This window comes from Conger conger, chromosome 8, assembly GCF_963514075.1.
Source record: "Conger conger chromosome 8, fConCon1.1, whole genome shotgun sequence".
Classification (NCBI taxonomy): Eukaryota; Metazoa; Chordata; class Actinopteri; order Anguilliformes; family Congridae; genus Conger; species Conger conger.
This window is the reverse complement of record NC_083767.1, coordinates 52,273,705-52,301,418: the sequence shown is the minus strand read 5'-3', so window position 1 is coordinate 52,301,418 and position 27,714 is coordinate 52,273,705. Positions and strand designations below refer to the sequence as shown.

Genomic DNA, 27,714 nt, shown 5'->3' with positions numbered 1-27,714 from the left:
TGACCTTATCTTTAAAAGTTATCCCTGAAGGAATGGTCAAAATCCCTCCAAATGTCTTCTCTAACCTTGTGACAAATTATTGGAAAACACTCATAGCTGTCATCTTTGCCAGGGGTGGTTGCACAAAGTATTAAACCAGGGGTGCCAATAATTGTGAAACCTTTTTTTGGGGAAAGAGTTTTATTTTTTATTTTTTAATGTAATACTTTGGTTTCCATTTAATGGTATTGTTTTTTTTGGTGCATATTTATCAAAGGTGCCAATAATCTGGGGATGACCAGCACATATTACCAGAATGAAAAATGAGACTTTCCCTCTTTTTGACACCATGAACGTATCATTTCATGTGCCTCTTCAGCTTTGACTCACTCATACCTTGCATGTGCATGCGAGGCCTCTGTGATTCTTCTGAGGTACATTTTGTCAGTTTATGTCAGCGAGGATCAGTCTTTCTTGTGAATTAGAGGGGAAATCCAGAAAAAAAAGTGAAGGGATTCAGAACACATTCTCTTTGAAAGGCCAGGGAGCTGAATCGGTCTGAAAAGGTTTATTGGATGGACAGAATGTAACTGCTGGCTTAGTCATCCCACTTTCGGAACAGAGCCTGGATTCATGCCCTGCTTGCAGTCCTGTCAGCCCACCAAGATACACGTTTGGTTCTGATGGTGGTGCTAGAAAAAAGGTCACTGGGTCACCAAAATTAATAGGCTTCCTCCGCTTGGGAACACGAATCTGTATAGCGAATTACATGGCATTACAGCTGTTACATTTTCAGATATACAGTATCTGCCATGAATGGACAAACTGACAGGGACTGACATCATTACATAACCTCCTTGGCGTAGGTAAATATATAACATCAAATAAGATGATCTATTGTTCAACCTATAGCCATTGCTCTGAAGAAGGCCTTATACTGTATATAAAGTAGTTTTTTTGTTGGTAAAGTGCCAGGTTTTGGGAAGATAGTTACTGTACAAGCCATAGCCCGGAGCCAGGAGTACTTTGGTAGCTGCTGTTGATGTTGGTGCTGAAAACCTGACAAAAAGGATAATGGAACCATGGGCAATGGCAATGGTCAGTATGTTTGTTTATCAAATTTTGCTTCATAATGAGGTATACCATGACATAAATACCAGTACAGCCATTTGATGTACTATATGCCCAGAGCACACTATTAATTAAGGCATGTATTGCTGTTGAATGTGGATTAATTATTGGGAGTGCAATGATTTTATTTTTGCGTTTAATAGTAGCGGCAGACAGCTGCTTCTGACGTCCAGTAACACTGGCCTGGGAGGAGCCTGGGGTCATCACTGTGGAGATTCCAGGCATGCCCCCAGGCCCAGTCACACCAGGCCGTCCTTCCCTTAAATAAACAGAGAGGAGGCAGAGCCCTCGGGGCAGAGCGTCTCCTGTCGGCCCCTTCTCATCAGGAGCAGGGTGGGGGTCAAGCAATTCAGGGCCTGTCTCTATTTTTAGCCCTGACTGCAAAGTGAGCGCCCCCACCCTCACTCCCTCCCCTGCCTGCACTACACAGCTACACACAGAGCAGCTGCTGAGAGACAGACAGACAGACAGCCCAACCACTGAGTGCGGCACCTGTGGCCGTGCTGATCCCACCCCCCCCCCCCACCCCCCCGTGTCCCGGCCTTCATGCCGTACTGGCTGTGAGTGCCTAAAAATACACCAGGGTCCAGCTGTCCACAAACCCCCCGACCAGCACACTCTCTCTCTCTCTCTCTCTCTCTCAGTCTCTGTCTCTCTCTCTCAGTCTCTGTCTCTGTCTCTCAGTCGCTGTCTCTTAGTTGCTGTGTCTCTCTCTGTCTCAGTCTGTCTCTCTGCGTCTCTCTCTGCTTCTCTCTGCGTCTCTCTGCGTCTCTCTCTGTTTCTCTTATTCATTCAATTAAATTAATTTCACTTTATGGGCATGAAATACAGATTACCAGTATTATCAAAGCATATCATACAAGTAGTTGTGTGATGCTAAGCTAGTACAATTTTAACCCAAAAACATCTACAGTATACTACTACAGTTTAGTACTGACATCAAGAAAACAAATCAGACCTGATACCTGGCAGCAATGTGGTGCAGTCTACTTCATAACCAATGTAGAAACAAGCAAAAAAGAAATTGAACCGGCTCCCTGTAGCTTGTCTTTTTAATGTAATGCAATGTAATGTAAGTAGTACTTTTTACTTAAAAATCATTCATTTGAAATGGTCCAATTGTATGAATTGAGAAATCAAGTAAGAAATACTAAAGAGGTTCATGGGCTGGTCATTCAGTTCCACTCATTATCATTATTCCAGCAGCCTATCTGTGAGCCAAAATGAGAAAAACGAAACGTTAATTTGATATCAATACCTGTTTTTCAGTTTATGTATATTTAAATATAAATAAAAATGATTTTACTCAGACAAATGAGATGAGAGGCATAGTCTCAAATATTAGCTAAGCTATAAAACAAAAAAAACAAAAAAATCACAGGCCTCTGAGCATTTTGTTTCCATTATTTTGTTTGCTTGATTAGATCCTGACAAACAACAGCGATAACTGCTTCTGACCAACCCTCAAGAAGTATTTTCTTCCTTTCTGCCATACGCTAATTTGATTTACTTCCTGTTACTTGGGTCTATGACAAATATGCAAGCTTGCTACTGCATTACCTCAGGGCACAGGACTTCTTTTATCTTCCTTGGTACTAAAGAAGATAAAAATTGAGGTAATGACTGAAGCCTTGGCCAATGCAACTAGGATTCAATTCCTTCGAGGATATTCTCATAGGATGTCTGTCTGTCTATCTATCTAGCTATCTATTTACAAAGTGGAAATTGAATTATGCACACACTGAGCACGTTATTAGGTAGACATGGACACCAGCTTGTTAATGAAAATATTTAATCAGCCAATCATGTGGCAGCAACTAAATGCATAAAAGCATGCAGATATGGTCAAGCGGTTCAGCTCTTTTTCAGACTAAATATCAGAATGGGGAAGAAATGTGATCTAATTGATTTTGACTATGGAAGGGTTGTTAGTGCCAGACAGAGTGGATTGAGTATCTCAGGAACTGCTGATCTCCTGGGATTTTCACACACAACAGTCTCTACAGTTTGCAGAGAAAAACAAAAACCATCCAGTGACTTGCAGGTCTGTAGGCAGAAATGCGTTGTTAATGAGAGACGTCAGAGGAGAGGGCCAGACTGGTCAAAGCTGACAGGAAAGTGACAGTAACGCAAATAACCACACATTACAACAGTGGTATGCAGAAGAACATCTCGGAGCACACAACGCATCAAACCTCTAAGTGGATAGGCTACAGCAGCAGAAGACTTAATAAATGTAAACAATACAAAGTCTAATAAATACACAAAAGTGCTCACAGAGTGCATTTGTATCAAATATGAATGAATCACAGCACAAGTAAGTAAGTCACTTTGTTTCAGCATCTCTGTCTATGGGTGACAACATGAAGGTAGCATTAAATCAAACTAGTTCAAAATGTACCAACTCCAAGGATTTGAATGATATTTTATCAAAGGTCTTGGGTTTTGGTACACAATGTGCAGGAGAAAAGAAAACAGGGTGTACTGCCTTTGTTTTAGGTTAATAACATGCGATTGCCATACATTGCCAACTAGCAAACTATTCTCATCGGATCACACATCCAACAGCAGTAATTAAGTTTGATCAGTCAGCACGCTCAACATTAATTGTATAGATAACTGGGAAAAACTGGATGCATTTCATAAATCTATCCATTTTATACTGGATTCATTTGAATGCCTCCCTTGTAAACAGCTTTCTGGGAATGCCTAAAACTAGTCTAGTAAAAATGCGTCAAGGATCTGCATATTGTAAAATATTTCATTTGTTTTCACCTGGATTATTATTATTTTTTTCAGTAACATTGTTACATGTCCATTTAAATTGAAACTTATTTACAAAGCGGCATTAATATCAAAATATTTTATCCACTTCTGAAAATATCACTCTGTGCTTGACTGGCCACTGTAATTTCTGCACTTAGGCAAATATGCATGGTGTTTGTGCAGAAGAGAAAACATCATGTTGCCATAACAACTCCTCTGGTTGGGCCTCATTAAAGTAAAGCTGTTATTAAAAATCCTTCCTCTTGCTGTCAAAGAGGTAGGGCCCACTGAGTGCACAACGGCAGGGCAAAGCGAGTTATGTGACATTACATCTTTACCCCGTCACACACACTCCTTTGAAGCCTGGCACCTTTTCCTTCAGACGTGTGTATTTAATTAACAGTTTTTGTGACTAGGTTTGAGAGGGTGCTCAGCTTGGAGACAGTGCAGACTGTTTACTATGCTGGCATAATACTCATTCCCCATCTCCAGGAACAGAGTATGAATCCAAGGGAGAAATGTTCATTGCCTCACAAATATTTATAGACACATTCCTGCCCATCCAAATATCATAATTACCCATTTACTTATCCAGAGCGGTTTGAATCACTATCAGTCAGGGCACATTGGTTTGGTCGGAGTCCTAGACCATCTATGCCAGTAACCATTAATGGTCTCCATTCCATGTTCATTTCATTGACTGACAAACTCCATTCTGTGCATGACACAGTAAAATGATGACATTATTTCTACTAAATTCATAGTGAAATATAACAAGTTCAGAATACACAGAGGGCAAATGTCAGTTATTGTAGCACGGTATATCCACAGGTGCTTTGCTGTGAATGGCACCATTACTGAAGATACTATGCTTGGCTATTTGTTCAGTGTCCTCTTAGACTCCCAGAGGTACTTACCTTCGAGGTAAAAATCATGTCCTATTAAGTTTATGCATTGCAAAACATTACTGCAGGCTTCCCTCTGTCAATTTATAAAACCCATTTGAATAGCCACACTTGGGTTTAATCAAATAGCACCATTATGATTTCAGAGCATGCTTTAAAGACCATTCAAAATATTCAGCCAAGCACTCCATGTCCCACTTGTTTTGCACTCTCCCAAACACAGCTTGCAGCAAATTGGTCCATGGCCACTTCATTCACTTTAAAAAAATAATAATGCTCTCACTTTCGTTAGCCAGACACCCACCCCCCCCCCCTCTGGAAGCATTTAAAAACTTTCACAATCTCTCAGTCTCAACTTTTTTCATACAAGGTTAGGATACCAACCTGATGCAGTGTTAAAGTGATAGCCTGAGAGCAGAGTATGTGGGGGGAGAATCAATAAAATGACTTCTCTCCTAGATAAATAAAAATATAGCTATGCCTCAAAAGAGCAAAAAAATAAGGCAATTTCCTATTGTATTCACACCACTTAAGGAAACAGTAAAGAATACATCTACATACAGTAGCATGCAGCTGGAGCATGTACTGTCAGCCTTAATATTTGAACAGCTCTAGCGGTGACTTTGGTAAATAGACCTGTAACGGTCTTTGGCAGGGCGTCTGGGACACTGCGCAGGGGAGGGGGGGAGACATGGAGACTGACATCCACGCTCAGGATGATAGACAGGGGACAAAAACAAGTGGGACTGGGGTCTGACCGATCTGTGTCGCTGTCCAAACTGATGGAGTTCACTCTTCATCACCACCTCACCTGGACAGCCAATCAAATTACACAGCTGTCATGGGACTCAAGGAAAAATGCAGGACACAGGAACTCATGAATAAATCCAAATAATAAAAAAAAAGAAAAAAAAAAAAGAGTCATTTTGGATACAGGCTCAGATTCCTTTTAGTCTACCAGACTTGCAGAAAAAAAGTTACCATCTTAATTCGCTTTGCATCATTGTCTGCGAATCAGCGAATTACCAGCGTATCAACAGAAGATAAAATCTCAATGGGATGATAAATGCAATGAGAGGCTGCAGGAGCAATCTATCATCTTTCCAAATGAAAGAAAATAATCTATCACACCAGAGCTTAATGATTCAACAATTACCAAAACGGACAATGTAAGCAATGTTTTGGCGACTGTGCTCACATTAAGACATTCATCTTATTCTGACTGGAGGGTCTAATGTGCCAGCAGCATAATCAGCTACTCTGACAAGCCTTCAACCCAAATACCGCCCGATAATATTCCACTGTTATTTATGTGTTTTTCCACTATCTGCCATCAGACGAGCACTGGATTCACATATTTAACAAATCTAAGGATTTACGGAGCATCAATAAAAACAAACATTCTCACTAAAAGACAACCATCACATCTGAAATAAAATAAAACAGAAAAATTCCTAATATTTCCTTGTCACACTGTTTCTCTCCTTTGTGTTCCATGTTAAAGCCATCGCTAATTAAGCTCATTGATCTGTCTTGCTGTGGCATGGAGACTACTTACTGAACAAAGCCATGTCGACCCATGGTCATCACAGCAGATTGGTTTGTCATTATACAGTATTTCCTGCAGATTATGTGTTAAACCACAGATTGAACCACTGACCAAAGGCAGGAACAGATACTCCCAAAGCATAGCAGTTTGAGCCATTCCAGGTCTAACCAGAAGCATGAGCGCTGTTTACATGCCTGAAACAAAGGTATAGGAGAAAACAGGCATTTCCAGCACTCATCCACACATTAGAACTAAGATTGAAGATCACATATTAAGGATCCTTAATATTTCTTTCCATATGGTCTCCGACTAAGACTATTCATGTGCAGCAGTAGTGGCATATGATACACCTCTCTTATGATTACAGCTACAGTACATCCTATAGTGCCGTGGCCCGCAGTGTATGGCAAAGTCACTGATATGCAGGCGAAGACATGAGAGGTATGAATGCAGCGTTCTGCGTAGCTGTATGAATGGCACAGTGACTGAAGAGGCACCATTGGGCATTCCAAATTGGACAGAAAATAGAATCTGTCCTGTTATTTTACGTGCTGTTATCCAAGCAATGTACTGTAAGGCAGGGGTCAGCTTAGGCCATTGGTTAGCATGTTTTGAATGAGTGGCAAGGACTATCCATACGAACAAGCAGTCACTACTTCAACAAAGCAGGCAAAACATAATGTCCACCAAGGACCCTTGAGTCTGCAGAGCTCCTTTTCAGCTAATAAAAAAATATGGATTTTCAGTGTACTGCACATGCTAGCTGTTAAATTGCATTCACCACAAGCCCAAGCAACAGGCACAGTTTACATTCCAACATTCTATTGAGGCAAGTGGGGGGATTCTGCGGACACATAAACTTCTTTTCCAAACTGTGGGACAACTACCAGGCTTCGTTGAGCAATGTTGCATGTGCATGTGCTGTTGCATGCAACTATCTATATCACCAAAACCACCACGTCTTCTACTTCAAATCACAAGTTATGCATCCTGTTACTGTCAAAAGGCGTAGTCCAGCAAACTTTTCACTTAGTCAAAGGATTAAATCATTCAAAAAACATAAGCAAGAGGTTCACAAAGAGTTTATTGATTAAGTGAAAACTCCACTATCAAAACCTTACATTGCTTGAGAAAATGTTTTATCATGCATCTGCTTCCCTGACAGATACTAGAAATTTCCCCTGGTTCTTTTAGTTCGTCCGACAGCAGCTGAGAAGCTGTCAGAATATATTGCAGTCTCAAAGGATGACCAAAGCGGAGCCTGGGAGACTGACATTCAGAGCTTCCCATATTTAAGCCGTCACTGTATATTCAATACCTACAGCAGACAGAAATGCCCACTTCATTTTAATTGGAGCTAGAAGCAGAGAGCTAATAAACTGTATCGGAAGATCTCAAATGGGTTAAAAATAAGGTAATCTGCTTAGTAACAAAAAACTGAGCTTTTAAAATAACATGATAAAAAAGAAACAATGATAAAAAAAACGGTTGCATGGATAAAGTCACACCCGTATAATACAGTAGACATTTACAAATAAATGTTCTTCGAGATTTACTGTTTATGGATTTCCTTACAATAACCTTATTTTCATTTAAGCAAATATAAAATGAATGATACATACTGGTAAATTCTGAATTTATGCTAGTGTCCTTTTCTTTTCTTGCAGATATCTGAAGCAGTGGAGCAATTCTGAAATCCTTCTCATCACAAATGCAGCTTTTGTTCACCCGATGAAGACCAAGAGGTGGGATTTTAATACCACGTTGGCAAGGGACCAAAAAAGATTGAATATGTTCTGCAATGTGAATCAATTTGCTACACACACAAGCACACACACACATACACACACACACACACACACACTTGCAGAGACACAGATACAGACCCCTTTTATCAACAAGCCACCTGTGAGCATTTCCCATTATGTTTCGGAAGTGCCTTTGATGAAATGGCTGACTGATTATCTAACGGAGGTCCATAAATAATGGTACACTGAATACATTTTTTTGAATAAGCATGAATAAGCAAACCAATAAATATTAAAATGTGAGCTCTTGGTTATGGTTTCTTTTGGTTAGTACACACAAAATGCAATTGAAAGCAAATGTATGAAATAAATTCTGTTTGATTTTGGGCATACAAAGTTCATCAATATTAATATTTACATCAATATTACAAGACTTTTGCAACAGAGCTATATTTCGGCTGTTTGTGCGAATCCTAAACCTGTCAAGTGCCATTTTTCAACAGCACACTTAAATGAATAAACATCCCCACGCTCCCCACACCCTGTCTGAACTCCCAGTCAGTTTAACGGCTGCTGCCGCCGCCTATGCACTCAGGCGAAGGGAGGGGCCGGGCTGGCTGTCAATCATCCCTCCCATGGGGGCTAGCCTCAGTGTTACACTGCTGTTTACTACAGCCGTCATCTTTCAGACTCATAATGTATCAGCGCTCCCAAACTCACACAAGCATGTGTTTATTCCTCAATCAGAGACCGCAGAAACCACCAGCGCTCCCAAACTCACACAAGCATGCCTTTATTCCTCAATCAGAGACCACAGAAACCACCCATGCTCAAGTACAAGAATGTATCTATTTGCAAGTCAAGCATTGCATGAATTACTTATTATCATAAATCAATTGGTGACCAGAAGCCAATGTTATTAGACACCCAAACAAGCTAATCTTGTGATTAAAAACACAAATGTGTTTACTTCATTTGGTATGTAAGTTAGCATTTTTTTTCCATTTAAATAAATCAATGAAAAACAAATCATAGCTAATCCCTTACCAAATTCTATAATCCTGTTCCAGAACAGATTTGAAAATGGAAATAGACTTCACTTTCCTTTTACAGTCCTTGCAATAGGACCATGCCCTGTGGTCATGATTTAAATCACTTTTAAAAAGGAGAAGGTGAGAAGTTATAGCGGAAATGAGGACGCAGCCACAGGCCACGGTCACAGCTAGCAGCCCATAGCTGGTAGAGCTGGACTTTGTGCTTATTCAAGCACTCTCTGGGGGGACTAAGACCAAACAGAGGGCCAGGAACCAGCTAGTGATCAGGGGCCGGTTGCACCAGCAGTGAATAAGTAAGAACTAAGCCTAGTTACAACATGAATTACGACTAAGTTACAACTTATGCACTACTAAAATAAAACGTTGCACCACACAACATAGTTTGAAAGCAACCTTATGTGTACACAATTTACGCAAGCCATTGAACAGGAATAACAGCATAATTAATAACATGTTGACAGCACGAGTTCACAGATTAGATTAATCAACATTGATGTAATTTTGTCTGACTGCAAATTAATTTGCGAAGAGCTTACGCCCTGTGTTAAGGACATATGGTGCAACCACTTTTAGTAGCAGCCGAGTGGTAAAACTAACTAGTGGCTACTAAGTCTGTAGTGTAAGCTTTACGTTCAAACTTAAGGGAGAACTTGAAGGCATATCTAGCTTCTTTCTCAGTATTTTCACAGCATGATGGTTTTGGAACTCAATTTCAATTTAATGAAATATTCTGTGCAATATAAAATAAAACAGAAAAGACCAGTTGCTCCAAATCCATTTACAAATATCACAACACAAATAAAGGATATAATAAAGACCTAAGTGACAAAACCTTTTATTTGACCAAGAGGCTAATTCAGAATGCTAAGTGCTGTGTACTTGCAAAAAGTGATCTTGCTATCAAGACCAAGCAACAGTTTCCAAATGTGTACAGTCTCAACCAGGGGCTGCAATCCAATTAGAGCACTCGGCAAATAAGAGCACGCAATTGATGAACAGCTAAAATAAATAGCTTAAACTAAATAGCTGAAGAGCGAGTTGCATCACTGCATCTAATGAAACAATAATGATACCATCAATTCTAGAGGAACACCTGTCTGTGAGAGAGATTCACTTTTTTAGGGTAGGTGGGGTGTAGCATAGGGAACATCAGAGCTGAGCCAGGATTTATTGATGACCTCCTTCCCACTGCTGCAATTTGGTAATCAATCTGGCCGCCTTCATTGACTCTCATTGTTAGTACCTGTTTTTCACAGTTTAGCTCCTTTGCTTCTTAGTCTCCTTCATGTAGAACTCTTTCATCTGCATTAATACCAACAATTTACCCATTATTGTTCCAAGAATAGAATAAACATAACAGCAACAGCCGTGGCACACCTCCACGACACAAAGCAACTCACGACCATACTTACGCAGAACACCGGGACATACAGTAAGCCCCAGAATTATTGGCACTGTACAAGACCCTTCATCACCTTATCACCTGCCCTCTTCAGCTCAGCCCACAGGTTTTGAATTGGATTGAGGTCCGGCACCTCAGATGGCCATTTCTTTTCAAGAGAAATGAAAGCAAGCGTCCCTCATACTCCTGAAAGAGTCGCACACACTCTGCATTCCAGAGTTTTCGCTCTGGGAATCTGTCAGTGTGAGAGTGCAGGACTCTGTTCCACATGGACTTCCGCCTCAGTGCCTCTTCCCTGCAGCAGGAAGAGAATGTAAACTGCCCAATTTTGAATGTGCGCCCCTGGCTGAGTTAGGGGCAAGACAGCCCTGGAGATTTATTGTGCCAGCCCTGACCCCAAGCATTCTCAGAGGAGCATCTTTTATTATATGTTCCTGAGAAATGATTCTTATTTTTTATTTTTTTTGCGGTACTGCTCTGATACTCACATCCACTAATATTACTGTAGCATGCCAGCTGATTGCTTGAGCTCCATTAGTTCAGCTAATGTGGATGTGCACTGAGGCTCCCAGGAATTGTTCCATGTCTTCTGTTTTCATTCAGAAGTGGCATACAGCAGCTGTGTTCATTAGTACTGCAGCGTGGATACTACATGCCTGAAATGCTAAATTTGAGACAGGTATTGTGAGAGCTGTACCATTGTGTTGATTTATAAGATAGATTGAAAACACTGAATGGGTTCCTATTTTCCCTGTGCACTAATCCACCAAGGAAATCAGTTTAGTATGCTATACATGTGTTGCATAGAGAATCCTTAGAGAATAGTAGTTTACCTACTATTGATTCTGGGAAACATGCTAAATATGACCAGGATGCTAAATACTTTAACTGTATATTTTATGTTTATCCAAAGCTTAGCAAAGTCTGACAAAAGTTGTTCAAAGGCTGGTCAATCATAAAATATTGTGGCCAATCAGAAAATAAAAAGGCTAAAAAATGTTTCCTCCAATTTTAGAAATTTACTATCACAATTATAATTTCCTGAAATATTTGTATTTTTGCGCAACTATATTAAAAGAAAATTCAAATAAAAAGGAGCATTTCAGTATCTATTGTGTACATACTGTGTAAATAACCATGAATGCATGAAGGATTCCCAAAAATTCTAAAAAGGGCAAAAACATTGTATTGTACAGTACAGTATATAGTTTATAGTATAGTTCAAGTAGGTGTACAGGTAAAGGGGTACAGGTCTTGAGAAACATAAAAGGTGTGCTACCACTTTTACCTGTTTTCCACATCGTAAACTTGTGCACTTACTGTATATCCTATTTGCCATTTTCACTGAAATAGATAGTAACCAAGAAAAATGGAAGTAAATTAATGAATTTAGGCGGCATGGATGGTACAGTGGGTAGCACTGCCGCCTCACAGCAAGGAGGTCCTGGGTTTGAATCCCTCTGTGTGGAGTTTGCATGTTCTCCCCGTGTTTGCGTGGGTTTCCTCCAGGTACTCCGGTTTCCTCCCACAGTCCAAAGACATGCAGGTTAGGCTGATTGGAGAGTCTAAATTGCCCGTAGGTATGAGTGTGTGAGTGAATGGTGTGTGTGCCCTGCGATGGACTGGCAACCTGTCCAGGGTGTATTCCTGCCTTTCGCCCAATGTATGCTGGGATAGGCTCCAGCCCCCCTGCGACCGTGTTCAGGATAAGCAGGTTAAGATAATGGATGGATGGATGAATGAATTTAGCAAATACAGTATGTTGACCTAAAATGTATAGACACGGAGTTGTCTATATTTTATCAGGATGCCTGAAAAATAAGCTTTCACATTTCTCAGTGTTTGGGTTGCTGGCGCAAAACAATCATATGACAATATATATTCTGACTTACTTCCAAAAGCAACGCACTTAGTTCATTATGAGGATAACAATCTGGCCGTTATGAGCAGAAACATGCATTCAGTTTGTTTTGATGTTGGTAGTATTCACAGGGGAAATTCAAAACATGAGCATCTGTTAATTCTGGCAACACTTCAATCAAATCCTTCTCAGTAAGTTGAAAAGTTGACACGCATCATAAATATAATGTTAAAGTATGTTAAAACCAAGCTACCTGGAGGCTCAGGTCAAGTAGTCAACTGTTCCAAGCAGATGCAGAAGTTAAATGAATCCATATTGGTGATGTTCACCAAATGTTACTGTCCTTAAAACCAGTGAATAATTGCTTATAAAGTAATTCATTTGTAAAATACTTGAAAATATTACAATCTTTCATGTTTATTTAGAAACCATAACAAGGCCAACTGTAAAACCTTATTTTGAAAACTGAAAATGCCTCATAAGGCTCAATTCACTTCTGTGTTTGCTGTTACTGTGTTTTTATGAACAATCTGTCTGGACTGCTCAATCCATTCATCTGGATCCAGCTGTTGACCAATTGAAACAAACAATCAATTTGCACTGAATCGTACCCAGATCCTCTAAATTGTGTCCATAGGCAGGGCACTTTTGATGTTGTGCATGTGATTACCATTTATTGGATGCTCCTATCTAGAATGACTTACACAACTTACAGTCTTTTTACAGGGTCTTGTGGAAATCTATGTCCATGGGCAGGCCAGCTGGGAAGACAAATCTCTCTCCCATTATGGCTTGAATTTTTCATTCACTCAAGAATCCAACAAAACTTTCAACCTTAGACATAGCTGGCAGTGGCCAAGTATGCCACTGGATGGCATAATGCTTAGCCACTGAATTCACTGACAGAAACAACATGGAGTTGTTAAGACTGCCTGAAAACCAGCATTATGGACCAAGTGAGCACTGCAAGTGCATCAATGCTATGCAATTAAAGTGGACAGTATTTACATTGTCTGATATATAGGTCTGGTAAACTATAAACAGTGATTTAGTACCATTACGATTCATAATAAAAAATGAAATAAATTAGGAGCGATGAATCAATATTTATGCTTATATGCAGCTGATGCAAGCATGGCACAGCTTTTTCCTCTAGCTCGCAGGCTATCTCCACAACATCACACGCCCATAATGCTTCCTTTTTGTGGTGCCATAAATACACATGGTTATTCCTCTCACACACAAGCACAGCATACATGAGAATGTATGAAGCTGCCAGTTCGCTGTTCTCCATTGGCTCTAATGCGCAGGCATTAAAGGGAAAGAATGTGGCTGAACTGATTGCACATAATGAAACCAATCCGCCACCACACAGCAATTTCTTGACAGTGCTCCATGATAACATATCAGGGCGAGTTACAGCACACTCCACAGCTCCAAGTCAGCCTGGTTGGAGGCTCCAAAGGACTGAAGTACACTTGGCACAGATGGCCCCGCTTTTCTTGGCTCAGAGCACAAAATATATAGCAACTGACCCCGGGTTACTGCTCTCCCCTTGGCTGTGCACAAGTGCTGGTGATAAACCAAATAGCGATGCAGCCATGTGTGGAAGAAATGAGGGACTTGCCAAGCTGGCCGGTGCACACTCTGCCCACCTTACGCAGAGACCGCAAATCTAACAGGCCATTAAACACTAAAGGGTAAGCTCCCTTAGCATCTGCGTGACAGATTAGCCGTTAATATCAACAGAGAAACGTTTCATACTGACGGCCTTTCATCTTCCACTACCAGATGCTATGATCTATGCTAAACTCCATTTTGGCATGGAGAGAAATAAGAATGTGTTCTGCGAGGAATTGGGTATTCCGGTCCAAAGCCAGCCCTAGGGATTTGGTGACCCTAAACAAGAGCGTTGTTGTGGTTCCCAAGTGCTCCAGCATAAATCATTCCCACCACTTAACAGCAGAATGAATGAAATCGCTTACTTGCTTATAGCAGTCCATGGAAAGATGACAGTGTTTCCACGCTTTGGCAGGATGAAATTCTGTTGTGTGGCCTAGGGATGGTAGTGGCCCTAAACGACTGCATTGAGTGTTTATGCCAGCGGCTGGCTCTGTTCCAGTCATAACTGCTTTCTGAAGGAAAAACCTTAGCACCAGGTCATAGCATCATTGTGTAGAGAGTACAGTAATAACACGTACAGTGTGATTCAGATCAGCCATCCCACTATCCCCACTCATTTCTCTGAGGAGTAAGTCCTTTAAGTCCTGCTTATTATTCTAGTTTAAGGTTACCGTATAAGTGCTCTGGAAGACTGACAGCACAAGTTATCAGTGCAAGCCTTTCCTGTGTGTTTTGGTAATATGTCATTTGACTTCAATGTGGAAATAAATATTTAGAGAACGAAAAGCTGGTAATACGAAATGAGTGCATGACTCCTGCCTCTTGAACAGGTCTCTTGCAAAAGCTATTTTAATCTCAATAAGCCAACCAGTATAAATAAAGGATTTTATAAAATCTCACCTCCCTTGGAAAGCTCAGAAATGATCCAGATTCAAACACGAAGCATGACTCAGTTTCTAATTAATTTCAGTCATGAATATGGTTTCCCTCACCTTCACAGATAAGTAACTTCTATGTACTATTGCATGCAACATACTGATCGACCATGTATATTGCTGCTGCCAAAATTTAACACTACAAAATTATAACAACATTTAATATTGGCCTGAGAAAAAGAATGAAATAAAATTAGTTTATTTTGCCATTCAGAAGATTGCTGATCTGCATTAGTTGTGTAACTTTGTGGTGATGTGAGTCTACATGAACCAAATATTTTCAGCATCCAACTAAATAATGCAGTAAAACCAATAAAACATAAATATCATATGAAGTAGTCTCAGACCATTCACCGTGTGAGGCTCCTGGTGAATGGGGACTAAGGGGGCAGCCTGTAGCATAGTGGCTAAGGTGCATGAATGGGACCCAGAAAGGTTGGTGGTACAAGCCCCGCTGTAGCCACTTTGGATGAAAGCATCAGTGAAAAAATGTTTATGTAATGTAACCATGAATATCTAATGCAAAAACAGAATACCCTTTCAATACATTACATCAATGGCATTTGGCTGACGCTTTTATCCAAAATGACGTACAGTTGATTCGACTAAGCAGGAGACAATCCTCCCCTAGAGCAGTGCAGGGTTAAGGGCCTTGCTCAAGGGCCCAATGGCTGTGCAGATGTTATTGTGGCTAGACCAGGGATCAAATCACCGACCTCACAGGTCCCAGTCATGCACCTTAAACACTACGCTACACGGACAGGACATGACATGACATGACATGAACAAGGAACAGGAACAGGAACAGGTGTCTGACACAGATGCACACAAACATATGACAAATTACAAATAAATTGTATTTTACACTGAAAAAGATATACATAAGATATATATGCATGGAAATATATGCTAAGATATGACCAGATATGTTGGTATTTTGAACACAACCTAATGTAAGCACTTAGAATTCTACACTGTATGGCAACAAAATGGAATAGAGCTTTAAGATTTGCTCTTCGGAAAAATAACCCAAAAGACCAACTGTGAGATACACAATTGAATAACAGGAGAAGAGGGAGAGAGAAAAAAAACTTCTACCTGGTTTTTATTGTTGGATTTTCTTGGATCTCTTTTTCAGAAGAACCCAGCAGTCACTAGAATCAGATTATCTTTCAAGTAGACTGCACAGCCTGGCAGAGGCTGCCTTCCAGACAGAAGTTTACGCTCTGATAGAAAGTTCAAAAAGTCTGAAAACAAGCTTTGCTAGAATTTGACTTTCTTACTGTCTTTGCATACTTTTCAAAAATCCAAAATATGAAATGGGAAGAAGAAAAAAAAATTAAACCATATAGCCAATCAATTTGAGTCAGAGAGATATAGTATCTGCTTACACCCTAAGGGCAGAAACTAATACATCAACAAAAATAATTACAATTATTTATATAATTCTTATAATTAATAATAGAAACAAGTAATACTAATTCAGTCAGCAATCACTGTGCTAGATATTATAACTAAAATTGCTCCAAATGTAAAATTCACAAGGTGGCTGATGTCTTTCAGCAGAATCTTAATTGCATATTATGCAATTGCATAATATAAATACAAACACAAGTATGTGTCCTTTTCTGTCAGATGATACACAACCAACAATAAGAAAGTGCTTTTCAGGGTGTTCTCTGCAATGCCTTTATGAGAAGTGATATCACGTCAACCACAGAGCCCCAATCACCGGGTAATCCGCGCACAACTCCCACCAAGCACAGCAGCGAAAAAATTCCGCTTTCTCATTTTTTTCAGGCTACTTAAAAATCCACCAATTCTTCAAAGACTTCTAAACTGTTAACCGTTAAGGAATGGTTTATTTAAGAGTTCCTTGAAGCAATGCAGACCCATTAGACTGGGTATAAATCAAGTTCAAATTTGTCCATGTGCTTCCAGGGGAAATCTTCCCTCAAAATTCACAGGGGATGGGAGGGTTGGTGCATGGGCACGGTCACAGATTATAAAATACAAAGCAATGTAAAACAGCAAGGCTGACACCAGGAGCAATGAACTGTATTTTCTGAACAGGTATTCAGCGCAGTGCCTGTAAGATTCAAAAGTCTGCGACTGTAGAAGCTCAGTGCATTCTGATTTTCAGTCTCACGCAGAATGAATGGCAAAGCGGTACTGTAGAGCCAAAGACAGAAGAATGCCCATAGCATTGTCAATAGCATAGACAACAAAGCTGGATCATTTTTATATGGTAGAAGTGTAAACCATTCCCATATACTGTACGAGTTTAAGTAAAAAGCATTTCACAAAATATTTATTAATAATATTGAATGTAACAAAATAATTTTGACCAAAAAAGGGACCAATATGCAGAGGATAGTAGCTACCTTCCAATGACTTGAAGCCAGCATGCTGTTGTTTTATTGTGTCCACTGGAGAGGAGTCATGTGGCCTGGATTGGTAGTGTACGGATCCAAACAACACAGTAAAGACCTCCACAAGCTGACAGAAACAGGAGAGAGACACACAGGACAGTCCATCTCCCTGTCACCTAGAACTAATCTGTCTGAACCGCTTTCAATTATTCAGGTTTTAATTACTCCGGAAACTCCTGACCGGCTTGGAATGAGAACAAAAACAGGGAGAAATGGGAAGCTGCGTGATGTGGCATGTCAACGGAATTGGATTACGCCTCTGGCAAACCGACCACTTTCACTGCCTGAATGGCCAGACCACATTTAACATATCACACTCTGCACACAATGCGCCTGCCTTCAGTGGAGCACTTTCTACCATACCAGAGGAAAACCACAGAAAAAGACGGGCTGTGTATGATTCTTAGAATGGGGCATCAAGGTATGCATTATGGGCAGCTCTCTGCAAAGGCCATATACTAGTGCTCCTTTCTTGTCATAGAAGTATCAACTAAGATATTGAAATTATTTTGCAAAAAAGCATTAATAATATTAAACAAACACTGAATTGTATAGCTGCTTATTAGACACCGTATTGGTTAGTGTGCAATGTTTAGCATATTTATGTAACCAGACATTATTATTATTATTTTTTTATTATTGTTGTGATCTAGTCTGACCTTCTGGTAATAAATGAGAAATCGAGATCCCGGTCACACTACCATGACCAGAACCATTGTGATTTATTGCAGAACCATACAGAGCATCCATCTTTAATGGCCAGTAACCCTTTCACCAGTTCTATTAAAAGGTCAGCAAGAAATATCCAAAACTGCAATACTGCAATGTACAATGCATGTACGTACCCACCAATTATTCTTAAAATAATATAGTGTTTCTTCAATGAAAAATAAGAGCATAACATTCCCTGAGGGATCCTTTCCCATGGTAGTATAACCACCAGAGAGTTTATGTGTGATAGCTTTCTCTCTCAGTTAAGCCTGATGCCAATTTCTCTTACCCAACACAAGGCCCTCATCAATAATTCAGATGGACACACATATCCCTGTATTCAGAAGATGCCCTGCACAATAAATAAAGATTGAAAACTTAGCTTCCGTTTGTGCCATGGAGAAAAAAAGGTGCCCTTTTATCCTGGTTGTGTCATTAGCAGATGCTGTTTGTACGGATTTTGCAATAATTAATGTTAAGTATCCATGCAGCCGTGCTCCTGTGCCGGCTGGATTTTCAGAGTGAAATGGGCAAGGATGGGGGACATTTTGTGAGTCATAATAATGCCTTTGGCCTCTATCTTTGTCAACATGAAGCAAGAGTGCTCTGCTTCTTTTAGCCATCCTCATCACGTCCTCAGCCACATTACAGACCTTGCTACAGAGGAACTGGCTGACTTGACGCATGTATCACCAATCCAAAGACTGTGAGAACAGGAGAACACAGAGAGCTTAACAATCTCTGGCTGCTCACAGACTCTTCCTTCTCGGCGGAAACAAGGAGCGTTGGCAGCTGAACAAAGGAGGATGGCCGATTAATAAAACTTTAGGTCAAGCCATGAATATAAAAATAGCTTGATATCTTGAGTTCATGAAGCATCTTTGAAAAAAACTGTAGAAATACCAAATAAATAGGGGCTACTGGTTTGCATTAAAATAATTTTCAGTGAGTAGGCCTAACAGCCACAGAGACAGTTCCAGGCCTGTGCTTTATATTTCAAGAATGTTAAACTTGCTAAAATAATACAAAAACACACACATGGGCTACAATGGGGTACGAAAAACATTTAATCTTTTATCCTCCATCTAATTAACCAGTTTAACATATTAATAAGGAATATATTAAAAGTACTTTTTAAGCAGTGGTTTGAAGTTGGGGTTTCCCTGGAGTAGAGGAAGGTTGTCCTGGCAACCAATTATTACCAAAGCTCCACTTCTACCCTGGAGCAGACAAGCACAGACAGAAGAAAAACAGGAGTACACCCACTCTAAAATTCTGGATACAGTCATAACGTGGGTCACATAATATGCTTCACCCTGGCTTTGTATGGAAGTGTGGGGGGGGGGGGGGGGGGCAGAGGGAGTGAGATATGAAATCAGTCATTTTGGCTCAAGGCACTGTGCGCATTGTGGGTGCCTATATACCAAGCCCCAGTGCAAGGATCACTGATTCATTTGTGTCCTGCAACTGCAGACTGCAGACTCCCCCAGCTATATTACAGGACTACAGTATTTTACTTCACGTTCATTTATCTCTCAAGATAAAGTGACTTCTGGTGTCATATTTATTATGAATCCTACCAATCATAAATATTAAAAAGAAAGAAAGAACATGAACAAAAATGAACAACAGCATTGTGCAATGATTTAATGATGCTTAAAACCAGGACTTCACATTCATTTGTAATGATATTAGAATTTGTGTGCTGCATCTGATTATATAGAGCACTGTGGCTTATATCTAAAGCTTCAAATAGAGACAGTAAGTAGTTACTTCAGCACAGGAAAAAAACGGTCTTGTGTGTCACTAAATCATGAGTAATAACATGATATAAAGGTATACTGTAGATGCCTTTTATAGATGAAATAACTGCCGTCCTTGTTGTGTGTTTAAAAAGTCTGTCCATGCCGCTGCCACAGCCAGTTGTGTTGTACTCCTTCACTATGAAGGCAGACCATAGACAGTACACCTCTCATCACCAAACAGAACACAATGCACACCAGCATGTGGCGCGGGTTTCAACAAGATTCTCAAGTAATCTCAAAGCTTTCACTTAATCGCGTTTCTCATTGTAGTGTAAGCTTTCTTCTCCTCACATTTCAGAACGTAAGTGGCAATAAAGAGTTTAACTCAGGCAAAATCAACAAAATTCCATTTGAATAATAGGCTACACTATTAATAGAAGTAGGCAACAGCTCTGAACACAATACAGGCTTACAACCAAAAACTTCACAGCTTTTAACACACATTAAACTACCTTATCTACACAAATCAGATAACGGATATCTACACAGTCAATATTCCTTGAATTCAGGACACAGGACTTAAAAACTTTTCCCAACCATTTTGATAGTCTGCGGCTAAAGGGAAATATTACACAAAATAAAATTGGGATGCTAAACCAATTGCTATTGATTATTCAGCGAATTAGGTTCTTCATATTCAAGGAATAGGTTGAGTGGAAATTGGTTGAGAGCAATCATTTGTTTAAAGATATGAGACCTTTATTTCAAGCCAACAACTTGCTACTGCTACACAGAATACAGAACACAAGCAGAATACAGAACACTTCTGTATTTATGTCCCTTCTGGCTTTCAGTTTCAGACAATCAATAATAACACAATATTGAGGTGCAAATTATGTTTTTTTACTAATATACTTGTTTAATTTAAGTTGACTTTCCACTTCCTAGGCTAGGATAATGTGCCTTTATTCTCAATGGAGACAGAGCCTCCTGGCAAAGCCAGGTTATGACTTTTTAAAAATGTTGTGTTGTAGAAGTGTGGGACCTAGCAAGGCCTAGCAGGACAGCACAGCTGTATGATGAGATGTTGAAATTTGAAGGTGGTAAAGTAGATAGTAGATGCGTAAATTGGTTGTTGTTCATAAAAATGTGAACTTAAATGTCCCAGGTCCATCTTGTGGGTGGTCACCTCCCCCTGCATACACACACTAGACCAGGAAGTGTAGCAGCACAACACATGCTAATAACACTCACAAACTGAAGGGAATTCAACAGACTGCAAATAAAGTTAGTATGAATTCTAATGAAAGAATAACAATAAACAATGAATAGAAATGTTGATTTGGTAAATCACAAATAGAAGATTCTGTAATAATGCAATTCTGAAGTAGCTTCTGCCAAATAAATAAAGGGTTCCAGAGAGTTATAATAACAAACGTCAGACAAGATGCAAAAATGAGGATATAAGCATTGTTTGCTGTAAACTGACAGAAATGAATGGAGAGGAACATTTTTTAATACAGGACTGTCTGTAAGCAAACAGAGATTCTCAACAGCTAAAGAATGGTTGGTTTATTTTTTTACACAATGCAAGTGCTCCATCATTTAGATGGAGCCCTGGGACTTAGATGTTCATAATGAAAGGGTATCATAGCAACCAAGAATCCTCCCAGCAATCTCTATGCAGGCAGCCTTTGTTACAGTATAACAATCACCACAACACACAAGGCAAGCTTGATTCCAGCTATTCTTCTTTCTCCTCATTGTCTTTTCTATTGTGATTTATAGCAGTATGAGCAGCAATTGTCCGTATTGTACACTTCACAATACTATCACCACGACAGCTGGATATCCACTGAAGCTATTTACGAGTAAATGAAGCAAATATGTATCGTTTCCTACACCTTTACTTATCTGTTGGACATAATGTTACTTAAATCTGTTCCAATAGTATGTGTTTAAAGAACCAAGAAAGCAACATTTGGATTTGTCCACATGCAGCAAATTGCATCGCCTTGTTATTTATGGCTCAGGATTTGAATAGTGGCTGGTCCATGTTGACAGGATAATCCACGTTTGTCCATTTTTATTAACTACGGACCTTTGGTCTGGGCACAGCTACGGTTTTTTCATTAATTATGCAGTAATTGCAGATTAAAACACATTTTGCTTAGCAACATTGTCAGCAACATCACCTTATTAGGTAATACATGGAGTAAGACGATGTAATGCAGGTCTGAAATCTCTGTACTGCTTTGCTTCACTAGTAGTATTCATAGAAACAGCTGACCAGGCTTCAGCGCCTCCTGAAACATTTATCAACTCTAGTTGTCGATTTAGACCCGAGACAGAGAGGACAGACACAGTGAAATATCCATTCTGGTCAACAAAATAAATCTATTTTCCAGCAGCACATACCCATTGTCAGACACAGAGTAAAATTTATGGGAAAAGCATCTTAACATTAGAAAAGTGAAGCAGTTTGTGACAGTTGTCAGAATGATTGAGCCTGAGGCGCCACAGCATCATTTAAGGAGGATAGGTGGCATGCCGGGTGTAAAAATGACCTTGGAATCTATGGAAGGACTTGATATTACATCCCACACTATTTCATTTACATCAACTGTAAGAGCCCTCTGCTTTTATCTCTTCAATAGGTTAACTTACATTTATGTTCCAACTCTATAAGTCTACGTGGACACGATGGCAGACTCAACTGTAATGCACTGCAGTACAAGTATTTTGGATAAATCAATATGACATTTAAAAAGGCTACTTTTTATGTGCATAGACTTGGTTTAAGTCAAGCCAGTGTTTTGCTTACAAGACAAACAGTGCAGTTATTGAGACAGTGTGACTTTACTGAAACAATATTATATACAACTATATATCTCTGCCATGCATATCCCAAATTAAAATTCCAATAATTATTCACAGTGAGTTCCCGGCAGCACTATAATCACGTGGTTTTAGCAGAGCAGAATTTATTGTCAGGTTAAAATTATATCACCATATAATTGTGTTATTGGAAAGAACATATTCAAAAGTTTATTTAGTTTTGTTTTATAGCTGAATGAGGATAAAAAAATATTCCTTGTTTTCTGAATTTGTACTTATTATTATTTATTCGGCAAACAATGATGAATACCATCCATCCCACAATGCACCTCTCTTATTCCATTCCCCACCTGATACCCACTTATTTAATGAACACACTGAGGCATGAGAAGTCCTACTGTTGTCAGTAAGTAACTCTGGGTCGTCATTGCCCATATACAAGCACAGGCCTTTGATTCTGGATAAGAAAAATGATCTCTACGCTGTCGTAGGATGAGAGTCTTTCCCTAAGAGCATGGCGGCCCGGCAAATCTCACCCGGATGTCGCCCCACGGGACCCTGCGTTATGAAGTGGGGGTGGGGGAGAGGAGGTGCTGTTTTTACTGCAAAGGCAGTAAATACACAGACCCCTGCCATGTGGCTGAAGAGAATGCTAAATAATTCATGCCAGTGAATACAGAGAATGAGAGAGCTAACCAAGAATGACACTACACATCTAGGACCTTAGCCAACTGCAGGAGACCAGATCAATATACATGACATAAGTGACATTCTAATAGAGCTAGTGGGAGCACCAATAAATCTCTGTCCCAGTAAAACACAGAAATTATGATATGAAAGCATGTTAAAGAGGCATATCTTCACTAAAACAAACAGCTAATGAAAACTCTTCCACCAGAAGTTTATGTCTGTTCAATGGTACTTTTTCTCCTGAGGAATGCGGTTTATGATTATGGTTGCTTATTGATTACCCCAGACACTAAAACACTTTGATTGATGTGAATTGTACCAGTTAGCTCATGATGGTCCGAACACCACCGCCTGCCCAGTTCATAGCCTCTTGTTAGCAACAGCCTCCCCACCACAATGTCACAGTGGAGCACTATTACCATTTCACTGTATGCTGAAATGACTTGCGTATGACTGTACGCAACTGCGTGTGACCCCTACCAAGTTTTTATGAAAATGAAAGGAATTATACTTTACACACACACAAAAACCAAAGCTGATCTGGAAGTCATTGCAATCGGACAAACAGCAGCATGCATAAAGATGCAGTTTGTGGTGGCTTTCTAAAAATATCGAAGTAAGCTGTGAAATGATACCTTGGTCAAACATGATTGGATAAGTGGCGGAGGTGGACTGCATTACTCGGTAGCCAGAGCCTTAGAAAAATTATTCATATTCAGAAGTAAATACCATTTGCACCCTGATTGCCAATAAAACTACTAACAGTCTACTAAGAGAAAAAAAACAATACATAAGTGAACAGTAAAATGGAAGAGTATGTCACAATGTATAAGGAAAGACTTTAATCGGCCGGTTCCCTTTTACCAGGGAGGTTTGTATTTCTTCCAATCCAAATGTGGCACTAGTTTCCAGTGAAGATTTTACTAAAAAGTGGGTTATGCTTAGTATTCATGGTCTTCCTCACAGTCTGCGATTCATGGAGTAAAACTCCATAGGAAAAATCCAGAAAAGCTGTATAAAAAAAATAAAAAAAAGCCAGACTAGCAAGTTCTCAAGGGAAGCTTATGGTTAAGAAAATATAATGAAATGTAGCCATCGACAGAAAGAATTGAGTGACACATCCTCTGTTTTATCTGCAATATCAAAGGGCTCAGAACACAAAGAGAAAAGTTGAGTCTGTTAAAATAAGAACTTTCTTGTCATCAGTATAGACATGTTCTAAAGGAACACATCTGTTTTACAGGAAACAAGTATCCCCATCTCCATATGTAGCCTTTCCTTGAAAACTATTTGAAAGCAAGGTCAAATTTAGTTTTTCAGACAGTTTCCCAATCATCCACAATTTTGTCTCCTTTGCTGACGTCTGCATTTTTTGAAAATTATGTTTTTCATTAATGGCAATTAACTAGCAGGTGGTGTTAATGGATCATCACTAAATTCAAAGAATGCAGCCTAAACAGTGCACTACTGTAGTAGTAATCTACTCTGCTACTCTGCACTATGGCCAATGACTACATGCACTCTACCAGCAGTCGCCAAGGGAATGCACATGTTGTAGATGTAGCCAAGTCAAGGAGGGGTTTCAGGTTTCAAACCCTCTCTGAAATGCTAAAGATGCATGCAGAATATATGGACGTTGATAATAACCTGAAATCCCAATCCTGGTTTTGTCCTTTCCAAAGTTTGGAATTTCGTACCCCCACATGAATTCCTGTCTCATCTTCACATACGTCTGGGAAGGGGGAAAGCATTAGGAATTGGATGCTCCCATTTCCCTTCACAAGATTAGTTCTGACCTCTCCACCAATGTGAGACACTGGCTGCCAATGCACTCAACTGCTGGTGTAGCCAAGTGTCAGAGAAAATGGGGAGCAAGGAAGGCCAAATGCAAGGAGGAACATGTCTTCGTACAAATGACACTTGGCAAATACTGGGGACATTTAGCAAGAAAAAGACCATATTTCACTTCCTGACGCCTCTAAAACACTTGCTATCAATGCCATCTGTGAACATCAAGTGGTTTTGTGACCGTGGCTGTGGCAATAAGAGAGTGCGATCACTGACAACATTATAATGGAGAACTGGGTGCTACTGCAGGAGGGGCTGACTGCTGGCTTCCCGGGGGGTGTTGGCGTACCATCCGGGGGACGTGTGGATCTGGGGGACAGCTGCCAGGGGACAGTCCTGCACATCTGCAGCCTGTGCCCATGCCCAGAAGCTATCAGGACTGTTTCACAAGTCACCGTGTGGCATCTGCCACGCCATAAGGCATACAAAATTACCCCGTGCTTCCATGAACCATGCCAGCCAGCAGGCAAGAGCCGACCCTTTATGTCCTTAGATTCCTTGGTATTATCCTCTCGTTACAGTGGGGTGAGCAGGTTCCCCACTGTGAGCTGGTCATACACAGTATATAACACTAAAGCAAATGCCTCCAGAGTACATTGGAAGCACCCCTGTGGACCTCAGGGAAAATTCACTATGGCCAGACATTGCTTCCAGTATGGTTAAAACAAAGCACTTGTGCAGTGAGGGGACCAAAGAGAGAGGGGGATGAGGGGGGGCAGTCTGTTTGCGTTTTTGATATCCGCGGCAGCATATAACTCTACGTGATCTGTCCCCCGAGGGTTACTCCAAACATTACTTTGCACTCAGGCTTAACATGCATTTAGTACAAACAGATGGCTTTAATGCAAGCTCAAGTCAGCTCACTTCCAGCTTTCTCCTTTCAAACCACCGATATCAGACATCCGAGTATAAAAGGGACACGGGAAGATTGCCCTCTCTAAGACAGTGCAAATGGCGATAAGATGTGATGTGATTGTGGTTGTTTCCATTTCTAAGTGCCATGTGCCAAACAGGACTTGTAAATTATGGAAACAGGGTGCCTCTACGGCCAGGAAAATAAAAAAATAAAAAATACATACTCCATGTTTATAAGTAAGACTGCAGTCCTTGGTCTCTACTCTTTACATTTCCACAGAAGTGTGGAATCTTTGTAAAATGAGTCATATTAATAAATTAATGAGGATAACCAAGCGAAATCTGGAAGCAGGAGATACCATAAAAGTAAAAAGAAATTTGTGCCATTTAATTGATTGAAGCATGGTTCCAAGTCCCATGCATCATGAGACCTGCAGCTGAATGCACAAACTGAAGACGGACCTCTTCAACGAGCACCTCTCCCCGTCCCTCCCTACCTCCCTGCGAACCTTAATTGCTGTCTTTCTGTGATTTACTTTCTGTGTATCAGTATTTTTAGTTTGGCTAGGTAAGCAGTGTTTGGCTAGTTAAGGGGTTATTCATACATTTGCGTGTTGTGGTTTTAAGAAGAAGGAAAAAAATGAATAAATAAATAAATAAAATAAATAACAAAATTGGCCCTGGTCCTTATCTTTGTTGTGCAGGTAGCAGTTGAAATTGTACTTCCCTCTAGGGTCTTTTAGCGCACTTATCCCTGGTTATGGGTATGCACTTTGTTGTACGTCGCTCTGGATAAGAGCGTCTGCCAAATGCCATTAATATAATGTAATGTAATGAATGCATGCCCCAGTCCAATACGTGCACACAACCTCAAATGTTCATGACAAGGTATGCAACGTACTACATCCCAGATAGCTGACAATTCCAGGTCAAAAATCTTTGAGTTTAGGCGCTTAAGGATCAGTTATGGCAATGGCAAGTACATTGTGGGCCAGAAGGTTTGCAACCAACTGTAATATCAATGGTGATAATCTATGTGGGCCAATTTAAGTGGTAATAAGTATGGGCTAGCACTGAGTCATCACTCGGTTGCTATGTGGGATGAGAGCAAGAATCAGTCACACACGACTGGTAACCTTCGGACGTTCGGTAGGTAGTTCTCAGATACTAGTGCAGTAATGACTGGAGACCTCTGGCTGACAAGCCTACAACTCCCAGGAAAACAAAGCTGACTGCTTCCTGTCACAGTGTACTCCTGGACAGTCAACCACATAGTCAAGACAGAACAGGATTCAGCCTTCAGAGATGCTGCCGCTCAATATGTCTGCTTGGATTCCACATCTAAATAACTCTGTTTTCAAAGGAGAAATAATGGCCAAGAAAATATCCATTTCCAGCTTGAAGGCAAGAAGTGGGCAAGGCTGAAAGTTGCCTAGCAACACAGTTTTCACTGCAGCAATAACTTTTCTAACCCTACTTCATGTTTTGCAGGCATTTATAGTACCTAGCTTTAATAACAATAACTGGTCAATAACATTTGCTTCCTAAACCAGAATTAGCTATCATGCTGGCTTGCGACCTGGCTAATGTTTGCAAACAACAATCAGTTTAACTTAGCCAGTGCCTGAAGCCAGTCTTGCC

The 27,714-nt window shown here is 40.2% G+C and overlaps 1 protein-coding gene across 2 annotated transcripts in view; it reads right to left on the bottom strand.

Annotated features, from left to right (window-relative positions):
• Window positions 1-27,714, bottom strand: part of LOC133135728 (voltage-dependent calcium channel subunit alpha-2/delta-1) — a 127,747-nt gene that overhangs the window by 79,588 nt on the left and 20,445 nt on the right. The gene's annotated exons all lie outside the window — the stretch shown is intronic.